Here is a 20,533-nt window from a genome sequence, read left to right on the forward strand (position 1 = left end):
TTCATAGGACCCCCCCAATCTGGAGTTAACCCAGATATGTGGGAAGGGGCAGAGGACAAAGGTTCAGGGGTAGAGAGGTAGGGCCGGGTGCCTTCAGCGTACAGGCGGTTCTGCAAGCCATGAGATGTGACAAAGCTCCCCAGGGGCAAGGCATATACATAGGAAATAGCAGAGATCCCAAAGGGACCGAAACAGACAGAAGAAAAGAATGTCAGAAGAGCCCTGCTGGATCAGAGCAGGGGTCCTCTAGTCCAGCATTCTGTTCACACAGGGGCCAACCAGCTGTTGACTGGGAACCCACAAGCAGGGCAGGAGTGCAACAGCACCCTCCCACCCATGTTCCCCAGCAGATGGTATACTAAAGGAACCAGCCCTCTCGTGGAAACTGTCCTGCTTTGGACTCAGCCTTGGGACAAACTAGGGGAAAAAATCAATTTAACAAAGTCAGTAGGCAAGCAAAAGATCTAAGTCCAAGTAAAAATGGGGAGTCCAAAAGCAGGGTCTTACCAGGAGTCAGCAGCACATCAGGCCAAGAATCAAGGTTTCATGGTATTGGGAGCTGAACTAAAGGTGTTGCTCTAATAAGTGGCAGCTCTCAACCCAGAGCTTATAAATTGGAGCTTTGAGAGCCCCACCCAGGACTCAGCTGAAGCTCATCAGAGGCTTCTGGAAGGAGTCCTTTACTATGAGGAGCCTTACTTTGCAGACAGACACTCCCTTTTACAGGGGTTGTTCTGGCCTGCCCCTTGAGCTGCTGTTCTTGGGGGCTAGGAGTTGCTTAGTCTCTTCTCAGAAGTTGAACTGCCCCATCTCTTGTGGGTTTGTTGGGGGAAAGTAATGGGTTGGGGGGCAGTAGTGGGTTGGTTGGGGGAAAGAGACCACAAAGACAGAAACCAGCCCCCATTGTAACCCACAGGATCTCTATAATGAAGCTGTGAAGTACTTTCTTCCTAAGGCCATTCATTGGGGCCTCGTAATCCCGCTTGGTCACTTAATTGCACTTAAGGAATCTAGGGCGACTGTCTGTAAATTCTGATGCGGGCATTCAAAGGCAAGCTTCATCTACTGCAATGGGAGTTACTTCTGAGGAGACACTAATGGGTTTCTTGTGGGAAAGAGATGGAAACCTGCACCCATTTTAACACACAGGATCTCTGCATGGAAGCTGTGAAGGAGTTACATCCTAAGGCAATGGACCAGAGCCTCGAGACTGTGCTTAATCACATTTAAGGAATTGAAGGCTTTGATATATACCATGTCAATTGAGGGGCTTCTCTGTTGTTTCTGTGGTCATTGAGAGGGCAAGCCTCATTCAGCACAATGGGAGAAAACACCCCTTGGCATGGGCTGTGTTCAGGTGCTTATTTTCAATGTTTTAAAAGTTGGTCCCATGGCATCCTGCTCCAAAATGGTGTTGAACTTCCGGAAAACAGGGAGGGAAAGGGTTGGGTCACTGAGGTCAGAGTGACACACCCACAAAGACCAGGCTTTGTGTCCTATGGGCAGGACTATCAAGCTCAGTGCAGTTGTGGGAACAGGTCAGTAATGGAGCTGAAGTAAGCTGGAAAAGTTGGACTATAAGCAGTCTCAGAAGAAGCGGTTTTTCCACATTAAAATGCAGGGCTGGTGCTGAATGACCTCACCATGTGGCCAGGTTGGAGTAAATCACTGGTGGAAACACAGCCCTGGCATAGGCTGCACCTTGATGTTGTTTGTCTCTGGGAGCTCTGAAGAGGATTCTTCCCACGGGACATGACAGAAACATTGAAAGATTAGACAAGAAGAGAACCATTTCTGGACAGAATCATGAGAGACCTGGGGCCACCTTCCCAAATTGGTGCCCTCCAGATGTTTTCTACTTCAACCTCTGAATCAGCTTGATCTACAGAAATCAACCTGAAGGATTGTCACATAGAAGAGGACTGCAACCTGTTCTCTGTCATCCAGGACTGTAGGACATGAAATAACAGGATGAAGTTACAGGAATGATGCAGACCATGCTTAGGGAGGTGGTGGGCTCTCCGGTCGCTAGAGGTCTTCAGGCAAAGACTAGACAGCCATCTGTCAAGGATGCTTGAAAGTGGATTCGTGCACTGAGCAGGGGCTTGGCCTCAGTGGCCAAAATGGCCCCTTCCAACTCTAGGATTCTATAAGTGGCCCAATCCAGGAGTTTGGGGGTAAACAGTACAAGAGAAATTGGGTGGTAGGCAGCTGGAAAAGGAAGATTGGTCAAGGGATTTATGTTTTATGAGAACGGGGCAAACACTGGCTTGTTCGAATGCTGAAGGAAAGGAGCCAGGAAGGTTGATAATGTGGTGGGAAGAGGATGGATAACAGCAGGCGAGGTCAGCAGGGGACAGGTTCACGGGGGCATGTGGAGGGGTTAGATGAGGCTGGGAGGGAGTCATCTCTCAAGTGGAGACAAAAGAAAGGGTCCAACGATGTTCCAAAGGAGGGAGAGCTGGAAGAGGAAGACAGTTTAAGCGACTGGAGTCAATCTTAGCATTGAAGGAGGAAGCAAACTATGAAGCGGAGAGCAAGGAGGGGGCAGAGGTCGAAGAAGAGGCGACGGGATCCCTCGAGTTGGTGTGGATCAGAGAAGTTGTTTAGCTGATGCCAGAGGAGAAGGAGCAGAGGATGAATTTAGAGTGGAGCAAATAAGCAAACTCCTTTCTTCTCCTTCAGGGGCGTTCAGCTGCATGAGAACAGGAACGAATCTGTCAAATGGAGTGAGCGAGCCAGGGCCGGGGCTGGGAAGGGCGCATCGCTCGCTGGGAGTGTGGGCCCGATGCGCCAAGAGCTGAGGACAGGGACGGGGGGACGGGGCAAACTGCTGAGTGTAAAGGAGAGGAAGAAGCCACCGAGAGGGCAACGCCAACTGATCGACGGACTGGAGGTCACGGGAGGAGCAGGATGCGAACTGCGGGGCAGCGGGGGAGCGAGCAACGCCGAGGGACTGCAGCTGGTCCCCAGGCAGAAGGGATTCCCCAGCGGAGGGGTCAGAGACCCAGCAGGGCTCGGGGAGGCCGGGGCAAAGGCTTCCCCAAGACAGGGCGGGCGGTGGACCCTGTCCAAAGCCGGAGATGGACGGAAGGGAGGGGAGAGGATGCAGCGGGGCCGGGCGGGATGCTCACCGCACACGCTGAAGGCGCCAAGGACCACAGCGGGGAGCCGTCGGAGGGGGGAAACGGAGCCGAGCACCGCGGGCTGCGAGGCCGCCGAAGAGCGGGGCCGGAGGGCGGGCGGCGCTGTGCGCGCAACGCAGAGCGGCGGGACGGAGCAGCAGAGGGGGCAGAGTGCAAGCCCGGGGAGAGCGAGGGGAGAGAAGCGGTGGGATGGCGGGTGGGCCGAGGCGGGGTCTGGGAAGCAGAAGGCTGAGGCCGCCACGACCTTCAGGCCGAGTCGAGCGGTGGCGGGGATGAGACGCCCCTGGCGGAGGGGGCAGAACCGGGGGCGGAATCAGGGGCAGGTTTCAGCGGGCGGCGGCTGCTTTCTGGACGAGGGAGCAGCAATTCCAGAGGGAGAAGGAGAAGGGAGCTGCGGGGGGGGGGGCATCCCATCCGCGGAGGCTTGTTGTTGTTCAGTCGTTCAGTCGTGTCCGACTCTTCGTGACCCCATGGACCACAGCACGCCAGGCCTTCCTGTCCTCCGCTCTCTCCCCGAGTGTGCTCAAATTCATATTCGTTGCATCGGTGATGCTATCTAGCCATCTCATCCTCTGCCGTCCCCTTCTCCTTTTGCCTTCAACCCTTCCCAGCATCAGGGTCTTTTCCAGTGACTTTTCTCTTCGCAGTAGGTGGCCAAAATATTTGAGCTTCAGCTTCAGTATCTGTCCTTCCAATGAGCAGTCAGGGTTGATTTCCTTTAGAATGGACTGATTTGACCTCCTTGCAGTCCAGGGGACTCGTAAGAGTCTTCTCCAGCACCACAGTTCGAAAGCATTGATTCTTCGGTGCTCGGCCTTCCTTATAGTCCAGCTCTCACAACTATATGTTGCTACTGGGAAAACCATAGCTTTGATTAGACGGACCTTTGTCAGCAAGGTGATGTCTCTGCTTCTTACTATGCTGTCTAGGTGTGCCATAGCTTTCCTCCCAAGGAGCAAGTGTCTTTTAATTTCATGGCTACAGTCACCGTCTGCGGTGATCTTGGAGCCCAAGAAAACAACATCTGTCACTGCTTCCATTTCTTCCCCTTCTATATGCCAGGAAGTGATGGGGCCAGATGCATTGATCTTAGTTTTTTTAATGTTGAGTTTCAAACCAGCTTTTGCACTCTCCACTTTCACCCTCAACAAGAGGCTCTTTAGATCCTCTTCACTTTCTGCCATTAGGGTGGTATCATCTACGTATCTGAGGTTGTTGATAATTCTCCCGGCAATCTTAATTCCGACCTGTGATTCATCCAACCCGGCGTTTCTCATGATGTACTCTGCATATAAGTTAAATAAGCAGGGCGACAATATGCAGCCTTGTCATACTCCTTTCCCAGTTTTGAACCAACGGTTGTTCCATGTCCGGTTCTTACTGTTGCTTCTTGACCCTCGTACAGGTTTCTCAGGAGACAGGTAAGGTGGTCTGGTACCCCCATCTCTTTCAGAATTTGCCAGAGTTTGTTGTGATCCACACAATCAAAGGCTTTAGCGTAGTCAATGAAGCAGAAATAGACATTTTTCTGGAATTCTCTTGCTTTCTCCATGATGCAGCGAATGTTGGCGATTTGATCTCTAGTTCCTCTGCCTCTTCGAAACCCAGCTTGTACTTCCGGTAGTTCTCGGTTCACATACTGCTGAAGCCTAGCTTGTAGGATTTGGAGCATCACCTTGCTGGCATGTGAAATGAGCGCAATTGTGCGGTAGTTTGAACACTCTTTGGCATTGCCCTTCTTTGGAATTGGAATGTAAACTGACCTTGTCCAGTCTTGTGGCCACTGTTGAGTGTTCCAAATGTGTTGGCATATTGAGTGCAGCAGTTTAACAGCATCATCTTTTAGGATTTTACACAGCTCAGCTGGAAGACTGTCATCTCCGCTAGCTTTGTTGTTAGTCATTAGGCCCACTTGACTTCACTCTCGAGGATGTCTGGCTCAAGCTCAGTGACCACACTATCATGACTATCAGGGACATTCAGATCTTTCCTGTATAGTTCTTCTGTGTATTCTTGCCCCACGGAGGCTGCAGGCTCTGATTTCGGTGGGGCTGCGTTTCAGCCAGAGTGCTAAGGGAGCTATCCAAGGTGCTGAACCTGTTTTGGGGACAGGGCTCAGCACCCCCAGGCTCACCCCAAGGAACCTTATCACCTGTGCAGGGCACCTGCTTAGGGATTTTACTAAATTTCGCCAATGGAAGCTGGCGGCTCCAATTTCAGTGGGGCAGTGAATCCACTCTGGGTTTAAATCAGAACCAGCCAAAATGCTGAGGGAGCTATCCAAGGCGCCAAACCCATTTGGGGGCTTGGGTTCAGCACCTGGATAGCTCCCTTAGAGTTTTGGCTGGGTCTGAATGAAACCCAGGATGGATGTGCAGCCCTACCGAAATCAGAGCCACTGGCCTCCACTGCATCACATAGGGATGAGGTTTCAAGGGGGTGGGGGTGGGGGTGGGTGGTGGAAGCTGTAGTGTTGGAAACAGGCACTCTAGGCTGCTGCAAAGGTTCCAGCCGGCCTCCTATCCCAGGCAAGTGCCCGCTCTTTGGAGGCCCGGGCAGTGACTGGAATAATTCAAGGCAGGAGGGGCTGCCTGGGTTTGCTGCACTTCTCCTGATTCATCTCTTCATGCTGGATTCCCATCACCACTGCCTGAGACCCTTGGTGAAAACAGATAGTTCCTTTTGGAGTGGCGGCAGCGGGGGTGGAGGATTGGGCTTTGGCGATGACGCATTCCCCGTGTTTGACAAAGGATCCCTGAAGCTCACCCTTGAAAATATCCTGGAAGTGCGGGTGGGGAAGATTTGTCCTTTCAGTTCAACCCCATTTTACTCATGACATTTTCACAAGTTCCAAACGACAGATCTTTCTTTGTGCGTGGTGGATTCCTTGCCAACGTCTTGTCCCTTCCTGATTCATCTTTCTGTCCTAGATTTAACATCCCCTGAGATGCTTGGCAAAAACAGGCATTTCCTTCTGGAACGGAGAAGCAGCAGACACATCCCCATGGAAGCAGCGGTCTTTGCCGAAAGGTCACAGGCTGTGGTATGCCTTATGGGAAGCAAGGGAGGGGGGTATTTGCAGCCCCCCTTAAAGGACGGGCTGCAGAGGGGAAGGCTGATCTTGTATCTGTCACCTGTACCCTTTGCCTGGGGCCAGCTTCATGTACAAGGTTTGATGTGGCAAGGTCAGGTTGAAATTCACCCTGCCAGTGCCAGATCCAGCTTTTGGAGGGCCACTGGGCGAGAGCCCCTTCCCTCAGTGAGTCCACCTTCTCACCGCCATTGTCACCAGCTGCTCTGGCTCTTCCTTCCCTCTCATCATTGCTGCCACTTGCTGGCTTAACAGGCAGAGAGCCAGGGAGCAAGGAGGCTGTGGCATCTGCTGCTGCTCTTTCTCACCACCAGTGTTGCCTGGCCCAGAGCAAGAGTGGGGGAACAAGAAGGTTGCAGTGGTGAAGAGGGGCAACTCTAGGGGGGTCTTGACAGTAGGCCTCCTGAGGTGCGGGCCCTTGGCAGGTGCACAAGCATGCCTACCCTTGACACCAGCTCTGTCCCCTGTAGTCCTGCATTCTGTTTAGTGACCAGAGCAGAAGGCTTCTGGGAAGCCCATATGCAGGCCCAGAAAGCAACTGTAGTATTTGGGTGAATCTCCTAAAATACAGGGCCCTCCTTATTCTGTGCTAATGAGGAAGTCCCCATAACAGCCGCTTCATTGGTTTCTTTGCTGTGCTGGCCGCACTCAAGAATAATGCTTCCTGCCTAGCAGACCATGCGAAAGGAAGGGCGTGATGAATAACAATATTAGTGATATTGAGATCAGATCTGTGGGATTTTCCCTTAGGGATGCTGGCTTGCAACACATGCTTTGATCTGTGTCAGTATTGGTCTGCTTTGTAAATGAGTGAGTTCAGGTAACCTATAAAATGAGTTAAATGCTGCATCAGAAAGCTGCAAACAAGTCTCTGAGCCTTGGCTTCCGGGGGTGGAGAAATGTGTTTCAGCTTCAGGTGGGTGCTTGCCCTCACACATGACAGCCAAAAATGGTGGCAGACCTCCCTTGAACACTGGTTGTGCTAGACTAAGAGTACGGATGGCCTCATTACTGAATGCAACAGCACACCACTCCCTGGTCAAAGGCCAGTCAGAATATATCAACATTTGTGGCCTGGATGGGCAAAATCTGACTCAGCCTGGTAAACAATTGCTTATCACTTGGGCCACTTTGGGTTACGGGGGGGGGGGAGGGAGGTCAGTCTAGGGAAAAAGGGTACAAAAGGCCCCATAATGGCCTATGGGCTTGGCCCATCCTGAGCTGGCCTCTTATCAGCAGGCCAAGAGGATTCTAAAGGCCACACTCAAAGCTTTTCAATGCCCGAGGCATGGTGTTGAACTTCTTTCAGCTGGAGGGCCAAATTCCATTCCGAGAAGGTCTTGGGGGCCACATTCCAGTGGTGGGTGGGGCCAGAGACAAAAAGGGCAGGGCCAAAAATACCTGCATATATTAGCGTAAAGCTCTGAAAGCTTTTCTACTGGGGGCATTTATTGTGCACTCGTGATTCCTTATGTATGTTTATGGCTTCTTTAGATGACATCATGATCCTCCAGTTTTGCTTCTGTTTTTTTAAGAGCACTCTTTAAGATCACTTAAGAGGTTTTTTTAGAGCAGGGAAAATGGGGTATTATTTCTGAAAGCGAAAGAAAAGCTAGCTTCAGTTCAGTTCAGTTTATTGCTTATTAACCAATCAGACTATACTCAAAAAGGTAGTTTCCTAGAGGTGTATTTGAGCTATTCCACTATAGCACACCGCCACCTAGAGGTTATGTAATGGATAATTTATTGATTGATTACATTTCTATACTGCCCAATATCTGATGCTCTCTGGGAAGTTCACAAAAATTAAAACCAAAAAGTACAGGGTAAAACAATATAAAATATAAAAGCATTAAAACCACAATATAACAATACTAGCAGGAAAGGAAGAGCTTTTTGCATAGAGCTTGGATCTCAATTCTGCAATGAAACTGATAGTAGATAACAGCCTCATATAGAAAATCCCTTTCTGCTAGTAAGTAGCCTTAGGAGAGGCATTTTAGCTTTTCAGAATGGGGAAAAAAACCATGCACAAAAGCCGAGAAACCACCAAATGATCAGCAGTCAAGGGAATGGGAATGTGACCTTCTGGGGAACACCAGAGGACCAGATGGGGCCCTGGGAGGGCAGGATTTGGCCCACAGTCCTGAGGTTCAGCATCCCTGCCCTAAGGAATCTGGGCTCTCTCTGTTTTGGGTTTGGTCACCACAAAAGTTGTGGTGATCAAACCCAAAGCCAGGCACTTTGGAGAGGTGGCATCATATTTGTTTGCCTGTTAAGGCCAGGTTTGTTCTTTTAGTAGGGGTTGGACTATGTGTGCAGTGCTTTTGACTGTGTGCATCAATAATGCTCTAAACGGCATCTTGAGTCTGTGTTTCATTGAGGGAGCCGTGTCCTCCATCCTCATGCTTGGGCTGGTGAAAAGAACTAAGAGGTGTTTGCAAGGGAAAGAGTCTCCACCAATGAGGAGTGATTACCTGACGCAACCATCTACCTGTAAGGACAGGTAGCTTTTAATGGAACAGATTAAACTAGTGCTTAAAAGGGAAGGGACTCTGTCAGTTAGAAGTGATTCCCTGGGGTTACTTCCAAGTGACAGGCAATCTGTTAAGGGTGGCAACAGCAGCCCTCTCTTTTACACCCTCAGCCCCATCTCTGCCAGTCAGTCCTTAACCTCCACTCCCCTATGAAGAACGGTTGAAAGAGTTTTGTGGGGAGAGGAGAAAATTAAGGGGAGACATGATAATGACCTTGAAATATCTGAAAGGCTGATGATGCAGATGATGGAGATGCAGATGATGGAGCAGACTGTTGCTCCCAAGGGCGGGACTAGAACCAGTGGCTGCAAATGGGAAAGATGCTTATTCTTGAACCTTGATGTTTGGGAAGCAGCTTTTCATAGCCAGTGAGACTGCTTCAAGGGCTTTCATTGAAAAAACTGCAGATCTTGTTGAAAATTGGTCTGAAAAAACATATATATATTGCATATGCCCTCTGAATGACATTCACATGGTAAGATTCAGTTTCTGCAGTCTCATAAACAGGAATTTTGCTAGATTTACAATTTCCCTCCTGCCAGCTGCTTTAGCCAGGTGGGGCTTGAATACTTTTGCAGATTACTTCAGCCCTTAAGTAAAAAGAGGAGATGGAAACATTATTAAGACTGAGATAAAATTACTCGGGTTTTTTGGTGAACATTTTCAGCAGTGTTGAAAAATGGCTTCCTTTTTGGTTATTTGTTTTGTTTCCACTTTCTATCTTTCATGTGTGTGTGAATTATTTTGAAAAACGTAAGTACTTATACAAACTAGATGGTAGGCACCATCTTAGAAAAGGTCTTCGCTTCTGTGTGAGAATGAAGGGAGAATGTGGGCTTCCCAGAAGCATCTGGTTGGTCACTGGAGAGGCCTTTGGTCTGCTTCAGTATGGCTCTTCTTCTGTTCTTATCTCTCTTTCAAGATGGTGCTTCCTGCAGCATTCATAGAATCATAGAATAGTAGGGTTGGAAGGGACCTATAAGACCATCGAGTCCAACCCCCTGCTCAATGCAGGAATCCAAGTCAAAGCATCCCTGACAGGCAGCTGGCCAAATTCCTCTTGAATGTCTCCTGTGTGGGAGAGCCCCCCCCCCCAGTTACTGGCTCCATTGTTGTATTGCTCTAACAGTCAGGAAGTTTTTCCAGCCAGAATCTGGCTTCCTGTAACTTGAGCCCATGATTCCGTGTCCTGCACTCTGGGATGATCGAGAAGAGATCCTGGCCTTCCTCTCTGGGACAACCTTTTAAGTCCTTGAAGAGTGCTATCCTATCTCCCCTCAGTCTTCTCTTCTCAAGGCTAAACATGCCCAGTTCTTTCAGTCTCTCTTCATAGGGCTTTGTTTTCAGTCCCCTGATCATCTTTGTTGCCCTCCTCTGAACCCTCTCCAGCTTGTCTGTATCCTTCTTAAAGTGTGGTGCCCAGAACTGGACACAGTACTCAAGATGAGGCCTAACTAGTGCTGGATAGAGGGGAACTAGTACTTCCTGGGATTTGGAAGCTATACTTCTATTAATTCATACACACCTGATGGAAAGTATGCTTTCCCCCCACTTCAAAAATGGTTGTTTTAGTGCATGCAAGGTACATGCAAAGTAATGCAGATTTAATTAGTTGACTAATCAAATGAGTTTTAATCAATTAAGAATTCTTTAATTAGATGGCATCCTTACTACATAGCTATTCACTCTGTGATCCCTCAGTAGGTGGCATCACTGTCCTCAGTTTCAATTGCCTTCATTTGCCTTCACTGATGTCATCATGTAGCATAATCAGACTGGCTGCATTATGTTATGATGTCATCACATTCACCACATGATTCCTGATTGGCTGGGATCACTCAAATGACTGATCCAAGAAGGGTGGGGGGAACAGCAGCAGATGGGGCTGGGGTGGGAATGTCACCAAAGCATCTGAAATGGCCAGAGGAAACAATAGCATTGAATAGGATTAGAGGAAAAATAGTGAATATTTGCACAAAGTGTGTTTTGAGAAACATTTCTTCCCCACTAAAATGGCTACTTTCAACCTCAGGATTGTAACCTGAGAATATTTGGTGCATCCATATTAATAAAACTACTGCTTAAGAAGTGGAGTACAGCCAACAGATACACAAATTCAAACTGAATTATAAATTGAACAATTGCATTGTAGATGCAACCATAATTCCTCAGAATGAAGGCTCATTTGGCTTGTTAACAGCCAGGATGTGGCACCTTCCAGGAGCAGATGAAGGATTCTAAGAAATGCGATGGATTTCTGGCTTTCTTCCCATCTTCGTTTTGATTTTTTGAGAGCTGACAAACAGGATAGGCAGTGATCAAGCGAAGAGGATGGCTCGCGCTGTTCACGCTTGAGCAGGGACTGGCAGAAGGTGGGCTTTCTCCGAGGTATGGTAAACAAGTTATTTTTATAACAGCCCCATAATTCAGACAGCTCTGCTTTGCGGGATGATGCTTCTTCAGACATTGTTGTTGTTGTTGTTCAGTCGTTCAGTCGTGTCTGACTCTTCGTGACCCCATGGACCATAGCATGCCAGGCCTTCCTGTCATGCGCTCTCTCCCGGAGTGTGCTCAGGTTCATCTTCATTGCATCCGTGATGCTATCTAGCCATCTCATCCTCTGCCGTCCCCTTCTCCTTTTGCCTTCAATCCTTCCCAGCATCAGGGTCTTTTCCAGGGAGTTTTCTCTTTGCATTAGGTGGCCAAAATATTTGAGCTTCAGCTTCAGTCTCTGTCCTTCCAATGAGCAGTCAGGGTTGATTTCCTTTAGGATGGACTGATTGGACCTCCTTGCAGTCCAGGGGACTCGTAAGAGTCTTCTCCAGCACCACAGTTCGAAAGCATCAATTCTTCGGCGCTCAGCCTTCCTTATAGTCCAGTGAGTTTAGTTACCAGCAGCCAAACCCCCAAAGGTGCTATCCAAGGTGCTAAAACTTCGCTCCCAAATGGGCTCAGCACCTTGGATAGCACCTTTGGGGTTTGGGTGGTTGTAACTAAAACCTTGAATGGAATCACTGCCCCACTGGAACTGGAATCACTAGCTGCCACTGTCCTCTTGTCTGTATGAAGTCAAATACAGTTCAAAACTTCTCTTGCCACTACCCTTCTTTCTCAAGAATTCCCCAAAGATGGAATAAAGCAGAGAAAGGAACACCAGGACATGGGAGGAAAGAAAAGAAAAAGAAGAATGGTGATTAGAAATGTGTGTGTGTGGAGAGAACCCCCCAATCCAAGTAGCTCCTTTCAGGAGGGGAGCGCTTCAGAGGAATTTAGGAGGGTGTGAAGGGTATGTGAGGGTTGCACACAGTCAAATTAACATTATAAGGTGAAAGGCTGAGGTTTTTTTTCTTGCTTTTTTAAAACTGTAAAACCTATTTAAAAGCCTCAGCACTTCTTGGATCATGATGTCACATAGCCCTAACCCTCCTTTTGGTATAATCTGCTGCCTGCAGCTATATGGGAGAAATTAAAGTGGAGAGGGAGAAAGAAGTTTGTGGAGACTGATTAAACCCATTGCTGTGCTGAAGCTACTGAAGTTCTGCAGAAGGCAAAGATTCCAGTTTGGGGCAGTAAAGCAGATGCTGTGTGAAACACCAGTATTTCACAGGGAACTTTTCCTGCCCTTCCTCCTGTCTCTTCAAAATTTCATAGCAAGCAAACTCCCAGCAGTGGGCATATAGGAGTAGAAAAGTCATCATCATGGCGATCACTTGTGACCGAGTACTTGTGCTTTTTCAAAGTCCATAGCACCTTTAATGTAGGCTGACCTCCAGTTGGAACGCTCATGGGTTAGAGCTTCCCAGTTCTCAATACTTATGTTACATTTTTTTAGATTAGCTTTGAGAACATCTTTAAATCTCTTTTGCTGTCCACCAATATTCCACTCCCCATTCATAAGCTGGGAATAAAGTAGCTGCTTTGGAAGACGATGATCAGGCATTCAAACAACATGGCCGGTCCAGCAAAGTTGATGTTGGAGAATCATTGTTTCAATGCTGGTGGTCTTTGCTTCTTCCAATACGCTGACATTAGTCCGTCTGTCTTCCCAAGTAATTTGCAGAATTTTTTGGAGGCAGCATTGATGAAATCTTTCGAGAAGTTGGAGGTGGCGTTTATAGGTGTCCATGTTTCACAGGCATACAGTAAGGTTGGTAGTACAGTGGCTTTGTAAGCCAGCATTTTGGTCTCCCTGCAAATGTTCCGATCCTCGAACACTCTACGCTTCATTCGAGAGAATGCGACACTTGCAGAGCTCAGGCGATGCTGAATTTCAGCGTCTATGTCAGCTTTTGTGGAGAGATGGCTGCCAAGATAAGAAAAGTGATCGACATTTTCCAGTGTCAGGGTGGAAACTGAGCCAATAGAGCCCCAGAGCAGTTCTGATTCTGAGGAGGAACAGCAATCCGTGGGAGAGGAGCTCGCTCATCTCTCACAAGCACAGCAGCTGGCAGAGATTCCTCCTGCCAGCATTCCTGGGATAGATAGTGACCCTGGCAGTGAGAGAGCACTGGAGGGGGCCTTGCTGGACACTCAGCGCAGATGCAGGGAGCAACAACAGATGGAGGACGCAGAAAGGAGGCATAGCGCTCATTTGGCATGCAAACAACGGTCGTGTCCCGAGGATCCAAGGGAAAGAGGGAGGATCTCTCCCTAGCCCATAAGTTCAGGGTCTTCCCGTGATTCTCCTTCAAATGGGGACCAACTGCCTTACCTGGAGCTTAGGCTACTCTGCTATCTTTCCCCAGTGCTGTTCCTTGCTTTGTTGCTAGTGATTAGTATTCTGAAAGAGTCATAAAGTAATAAAGGAATAAAGTCTCGGAAAGAATTCCTCATCGTCTGTGTCCTGAATTGGCTATTGGTGGGGACTGCAAGAGGCAGCTAGGGCACTCCTGACATCCAGCATCACACCATTAAGCTGGATTGATGGCACTACAGAGTGGTTGGTTTTGGTTTGTGCTTCCTGGTAAAGCACTTCATTTTTTTTTTTTTCATGTTAAGCGAGAGGCCGAGCTTTCAATATGCTTCTGCGAAGATGTCTAGGATAGTTTGGAGATCTTTCTCTGTATGTGCGCAGATTACATTATCATCAGCATATTGAAGTTCTATGACAGAGGTTGTAATTACTTTACTTTTTGCTTTCAGCCTACTGAGATTAAAAAGTTTTCCATCTGTTTGATATATGATTTCTGCACCATTGGGAAGTTTCCCTTCAACAAGGTGTAGAATCATAGCGATGAAGATAGAGAATAAAATTGGAGCAATAACGCATCCCTGTTTAATGCCTGATCCCACTTTAAATAGATCACTTTGAGAGCCATTGTTATCCAAGAGTGTTGTCGTCATGGAGGAGCCACAAGATGTTCACAAATTTATTAGGGCATCCAGTTTTCAGAAGGATTGTCCAGAGAGCAGTTCGGTTTAGTGTTGAAGGCCTTAGTCAGATCAATGCCATGTACAGAGGTTGGTTTTGCTCCCTGCATTTTTCTTGGAGCTGTCGTGCGGTGAAGATCATATCCACTGTCCCCATGGAGGGGCGGAAGCCATTTTGGGATTCAGGGAGGATGTCTTCTGAGATAGGTAAAAGGCAGTTTGTGAGGATCCTCGCCAGGATTTTGCCTGCTGTAGCTAGAAGGGAGATGCCTCGATAGTTTCCACAATCTGTTCTATCACCCTTTTTGAAGAGAGTGTTAATTATGGCATCCCTGAAGTCTGCTGGGATCTTCTCCCTCATCCACATTTTTTCGATGAGCTTGTGAAGCTGTTGTGTAGCTTCAGGCCCACCTTCTTTAAAGTCTTCAACAGGGATCCCATTGGGTCTGCTAGCTTTGTTATTTTTCATTTGGTTGATGGCTTTACTGACTTCCTCCAAACTAGGGAATACCGCAAGCTCATCTCTGGTTTGTTTTTGTGGGATTTGCAAGAAGACCTCATCAGCCACAATAGAGTTACGGTTAAGGAGATTGTGGTAATGCTCTTTCCAATGCAGTGCAATAGACCCTTTGTCCTTTAGGAGTTTGGCACCATCTATTGAGCATAGGGAGTTTGTACCATGATTTGTTGGTCCGTAGATGGCCTTTGTGGCATTAAAAAAGCCCCGTGCATCATGGGCATCTGCAAAATGCTGGATTTCTTGAGCTTTCTTTATCCACTAGGTGTTCTTAAGTTCTCTAGTTCTTCTTTGGACCTCAGCCTTTGCACTGGCGTTGATTTTTTTTCTTAGCGGCACAGTTGATGTCTTTTTGCCATATTTGGAAGGCTTTCCTTTTCTTATCAATAATATGTTCAGTCTCCCTATCATTCTCATCGGACCAATCCTGATGTTTCTTAGTTTGGTATCTGATAGTTTTTTCACAGGCTGCGATAATGGAGGTCTTCAGTTTATTCCAGTGTTCCTCGACATTTTCAGGGGTTTCCATAGATAGATGTTCCTTGAGAGTTGTTTGAAAGCAGGCTCGCTTAATAGGATCTTGAAGGGCTTGGGTGTTGATTTTATGTCTTAGTTTTCTTCCTTGGAGCCTACGTTGAGGGACAATCTTAATGGCCATCGTGGAATGAATTAATTGGTGGTCTGTCCAGCAGTTGTCAGCACTTGTCATGGCTCTGGTGAGGAGTACATCGCAGCCATCTCTGGCATGGACAATTACATAATCTAGGAGATGCCAGTGCTTTGACTGAGGGTGCTTCCATGATGTTTTAAATTTATTTTTCTGGCAAAAGAGTGTGTTGGTAATAACAAGATTATGCTCTGCACATTTAGTTAGAAGTAGAATTCCATTCTGGTTGCTATTGCTGACTCCTTCTTTCCCAATGGTCCCCGGCCACAAATCAAAATCACGCCCAACTCTTGCATAGAAATCACCCAGGCTAATTTTGTCCTCCTTAGGTATCTCTGATAAGATGGTATCCAGCTGGGAGTAAAAATTTTATTTGATGTCTTCATCAGCATCTAATGTTGGTGCATAAGCACTTAAAATAGTTGCCTGCTGGTTTTTGGTGAGTTTTATTCGAAAGGTTGAGAGTCGTTCGTTAATGCCAGTAGGAACTTCTGACAAGAGCTTCGTAAGATCATTTTTAATAGCAAAGCCTGCTCCATGTATTCATCATTCTTGTTCAGGCAGTCCTTTCCAGAAGAAGGTATAACCTCCCTTTTCTTCCTTTAGTTGTCCCTCTCCTGCTCTTCGGGGTTCTTGGAGTGCTGCTATGTCAATGTTAAAGTGTCTCAGCTCCCTTGCAATGATGGCAGTCCTGCGTTCAGGGTGTTCATTATCTGTATTGTCCAGCAGTGTCCGTATATTCCATGTTCCAAAATTCATTTGTTTGTGACCGCTAAATGGTGACCCCACTGGATGTGGTAATCCAGTCAGGGAAGAGGTGAGGCAGACTATGTTTAGGGCACCTTTTCTACCCCCCTCCCCATATGGGGTGAGCAGAGTGGATCCTAAATAGGACTGCTCAGTCGTGGATACAGTGATACTCAACTGCCTCGGTCCTTGAGTCAGGACGACTGAATCTGTATCCACCACCCATGTGCCGGTCCATGACTAGGGGCTTCCGGATTTCACAGTCCTGCCCCCATTACCATTCGCCGATCGCCATGGGACTTTTGGTTGTTTGGGGTTTGGATTGGAAGACGCCTGTGCGTGAATTTGTTTTATGTGTGGAGATCAGTGCACAATGATCAACACACAGTCTTCACAGAAAAAGGCTCTAATCCAATGGCATGAATAACATGATGATTGGTAGTCCTTTATCTGCTGCAGCCTTCATCCACCTTCACAGCTGTTGTAATATACACCTTGTTATCTTCTGCCTGTTCTGCCATTGAGGACTTTCTTGGATCATTCTTTGTCTGGTTCCTCCCCCTTGACCTTACCGCCATGGCTGGCCCTGCTGGGACTACATGACTCCCAACAGCTTCGCTCACAGGGTTCATTGGAACACACAAGCCCACTCACCACAGCAAGGTGACGATCCAATGAGCGAGAGTAGAAAAGTAGGGAGAGAGAGAATGATGAGCAGATTGTGGAAGGAAAGGTGGCAGTTTCCCCTCTAGTTTAAAAGGCTGGTGCCTTCCTGCTACACTTGCTATTGGTCTGCTGAGGGAGTGACCTGGTTCACACGATCGCAGGGTGGCTTGTTAACCATGGCAACCCTACAACAGCCCATGGATCCTGGGTGGCTTGTTACCCATGGCAACAAGCCACCCTGGCTGGGTTTGCATGACCTGACAAGCTGTGCTGCCAACGGTAATTATGCTAATCCCCCCAGCATTTGACTGATACATACGGCAGGGGGAAATAAGCCACTGGGGTTTATTTCCCAGCCATGATTATGCAAACCAGGTGACTGAGTCCTAAGGAATCCTAGTAATGAGCTCAGAGGGAAGAAGCAACCTTGCATTAAGGCAGATGACAACAATTGGGGCAGCTCAGAAGATCTGGGGCACAGTTCAGAAGATGCCAGGCACATGCTCTGATGTGCCCTCGAAAAATGATGCCCATGCATGGAAAGTCCCCTTTATGGGAAAATAGACCAGACAGAGGTTAAGACTGGAGTGAGGTGCGGTATTCAGCTGCAAGGCCTGAGTGGAAGAGAAGGAGCTGGAAGCTTAGCTGAGATGAAGTACTAACTCAGTCTTCCTGAACCTGGTGACCTCCAGGTGTGTTGGACTACCAAACACATCTGGAGGGTACCAGGTTAGGGAAGAATAGCTGGCTGCGGGATTATGGGAGTTGTAGTCTGACACATCTGGAGGGAATCATCAATAGCTGCCTGGGGATTATGTGAGCCCAACACATCTGGAGGGCACCCCAATATATGCCTGGGGATGATGTGAGTTGTAGTCCAACACATCTGGGGGCACCTTTGATAGCTGGCTGGCTGTTTATGGGAGTTGTAGTCCAATACATGAAGGGCACCAGGTTAGGGAAGGACAGCTGGCAATGGGATTATGGGAGTTGTAGTCCCAAATGACTGCAGGCTACCATGTTGGGGAAGGGTGTACTAACTGTAGCATCAAAATACAGGGAAATGTTTGCTGTCAGCTTGCAACCATTTCCAGTGCTGCTTTTTAAATCAAGGAACAAATGATGGAAGTTCCTCGACACAACATAAGGGCCCCATCGAGACCCCTTGTTTCACATGCTCTGGCTGGTCCACAGCCATCACAAGATGGGCTTCCATGCTAGGCACCAGCTGAAACTGCAGGATAATAATGTGTGGCACCTGACATGTTTTGGATGGTCTAATCCTGAGCTTACCAAGGTATGATGCATGACCTCCAGGATCTCTTGATGTTTGGTGGTGCAGCTGGCCAGGTGGCCATATCGTTATGCCTGTCAGGAGTCAGAGAGAATGTGGCTCCTAATTTTGATGGAGGACCACATGGTCAAGTGATAAAAGCTTTCTCCTGGCCCATGCAATCGGTGTGCGCTAGATGGATCTTTTCTCCCTGAGATGCTAGTTTTTTACATTCAGAGAGCAGTACTTTGTGGGTAACTCTGAGACCAGAGTTGGAAATTCCTGCTCAGCTATCAAAGCTATTCCAGAGCTATTTGGAGGAAGGGCGGGATAAAAACAGGCTTTGTAAATGGCTGTCTGTTTGTGTTCTTTGCTATCTGATGTTGATGTGGTCTTAGAGGGCATTTGGATAGGGCAGTGCCAAAGGGGGAGCAGGGGGTGCGTTCTCCTTCACGGTCGTTCACAAACGGAATGCCTTTTCTGTCCTGTTTTTGAAGAAACTGGCAAATGATAAGTGCCTATCCAAAATGAACTGAACAAAATTCTCACCCAGCTGCACCGGCCAAATTCAATAGGTACAGCTGTCCCCTGCACGGAGAGGGCCATGTTGTGTCTGGCTGGCCGGCTGTGATTAAAGGTGAGGGCCCACTGGACAAAAAAGCAGTGACAACCCAATTCACCACTACAAACATGGTTGAATACACAGGGATTCAAAACCAGACTTTTAAGAGCTAAGTATTCGGAGTCTTCTGCCTGGATAGACAAGTCCGCCATTTCCCCATTCGCTTGCATTCATTCTTTAAAAATCTTCCATTTTAAAAAAGTTCCCTTTGTGCAGTTTGTGAAGAAATTTGAGAGTTCTGCTAAGTTCTCACCCATCACTACTTGTAAGTGCATTAGGGCGCAATCCTATGCATGTTTAAACAGAAAAAAAGTTCTACAATTCCCAGCATTCCCCAGCCAGCCATCCTATCCTAGAGAGCAATCCTATGACCCCTAGACATAGTCTGGAGGGGGGCATAGGATAGTTCAGATTCCTGGATCTGAGGCTGGAGACAGTGGTCCACCCTTGGCCCCAGGAGTCTGAGCTCCCCTCCCCCTCCCAGCCAGCGTGGAGAGAACCATGCTGGCTGCTTCTCTGAGGGTGCAAAGGTGGCTTCAGAGAGAAGGGAAAGTGTATGTGTGCCAGTGGGCAGTATCCCCAGGTGGGTTGTATCCCTTTTGCTGTATTCCCAGCCTCCCTAGCCTCCTTTCCTCCCCCTTAGCTAGATAGGCAAAAATGGCCATCTAGCAAAACTACAGAGCAGGAGGAGCACAAAGGCAAAGATCACCTCCGCTGTGCCTCCCACTCTGCTTTGGACAGCTGCAAGCCTCCGATTTCAGAGCCTTACAGCCATCCCCATAGGATTGCACCCTTAGACTCTGTGTGCACAAAACTAATCCATCTTTCCCCAAGTTTTGAAGATGGGGACAACCATTGCCTGTCTCCAGTCTTCTAGCACCTCACCTGCCCTCCTGGAATTCTCAAAGATTACAGACAGCAGTTCTGAAATAATGCCTGCAAGCTCCTTTAGCATCCTGGGATGTTATTTCTCTGGCCCTTGAGGTCTGAACTCATTTAAAATAGCTAGGTGTTCTCAAACCACCTTCTTATCTATCCTGGGCTGAAAGTTCCTCCTTATATAGTTTGCTCTACTTTTCCCAGGTCCATTGAACACGATTCACCTCGCAGGAGAAGACAGAGGCAAAATACCTCCTCTGTGTCAACCATTAATGCTTCACTGTCTTCCCTAAGCAGCAGACCCACTCCTTTCTTTCTTTTTTTTTATCTTCTTGATTAGAACATAGACAAAGAAGCTGCCTTGGCTAGAAGTGGGAGAAAGAGGGATGGGGTGGGGAAGTGGGAAAGAATGAGTTCAGATTAGGCCACATTGAATTCATGCCAATGGAAAAAAATGGGATGTGTTGGGGTCTTCCTAAAAAGTGGGATAGCACCCTACTCTTCTTTGAGTAATGGGTGGGTAGAGAAAATAATTAGACTCAGCCCAACACCCCCTCTTGTGTTGTTCAGATAAATGGAGGAGGTCCCTGTGCCAAGGTAGGCAACAGGCCTTTTACATTGTCTAACCTAGCTTTCCCCAGCCTGGTGCCCTCCAGATTTATTGGATGACAACTCTGATCTCTCCCAGCATCATTCCCATGAGCTGTGCTGGCTGGGAATGATAGGAGTTGTAGTCCAATATATCAGGAGGGCACCAGGCTGGGGAAGGCTGACCTACAGACAGGACCAGAGATTACGTGTTGAAAACCCATGTAAACCCCAGCAAGGTAGACCTAAAATGGGTACCCAAAGGTCAGGAATTGTGTTAAGAACAGAACAGGAGAGATCATTAGTGGTGCAAGTCTGGCATCTAGTGGCCAGATTTTGGAATAGTATGATCATTCTTTTTCTTCAGTAATAATATTTAGGGCACAACCTTTATGCGGGCTTAGAGCATCTCTTGTTGTTGTTGTTCAGT

Source organism: Heloderma suspectum, chromosome 6 (assembly GCF_057233095.1).
Source record: "Heloderma suspectum isolate Gila_16-S chromosome 6, 16-S_ref, whole genome shotgun sequence".
NCBI classification, from domain to species: Eukaryota; Metazoa; Chordata; class Lepidosauria; order Squamata; family Helodermatidae; genus Heloderma; species Heloderma suspectum.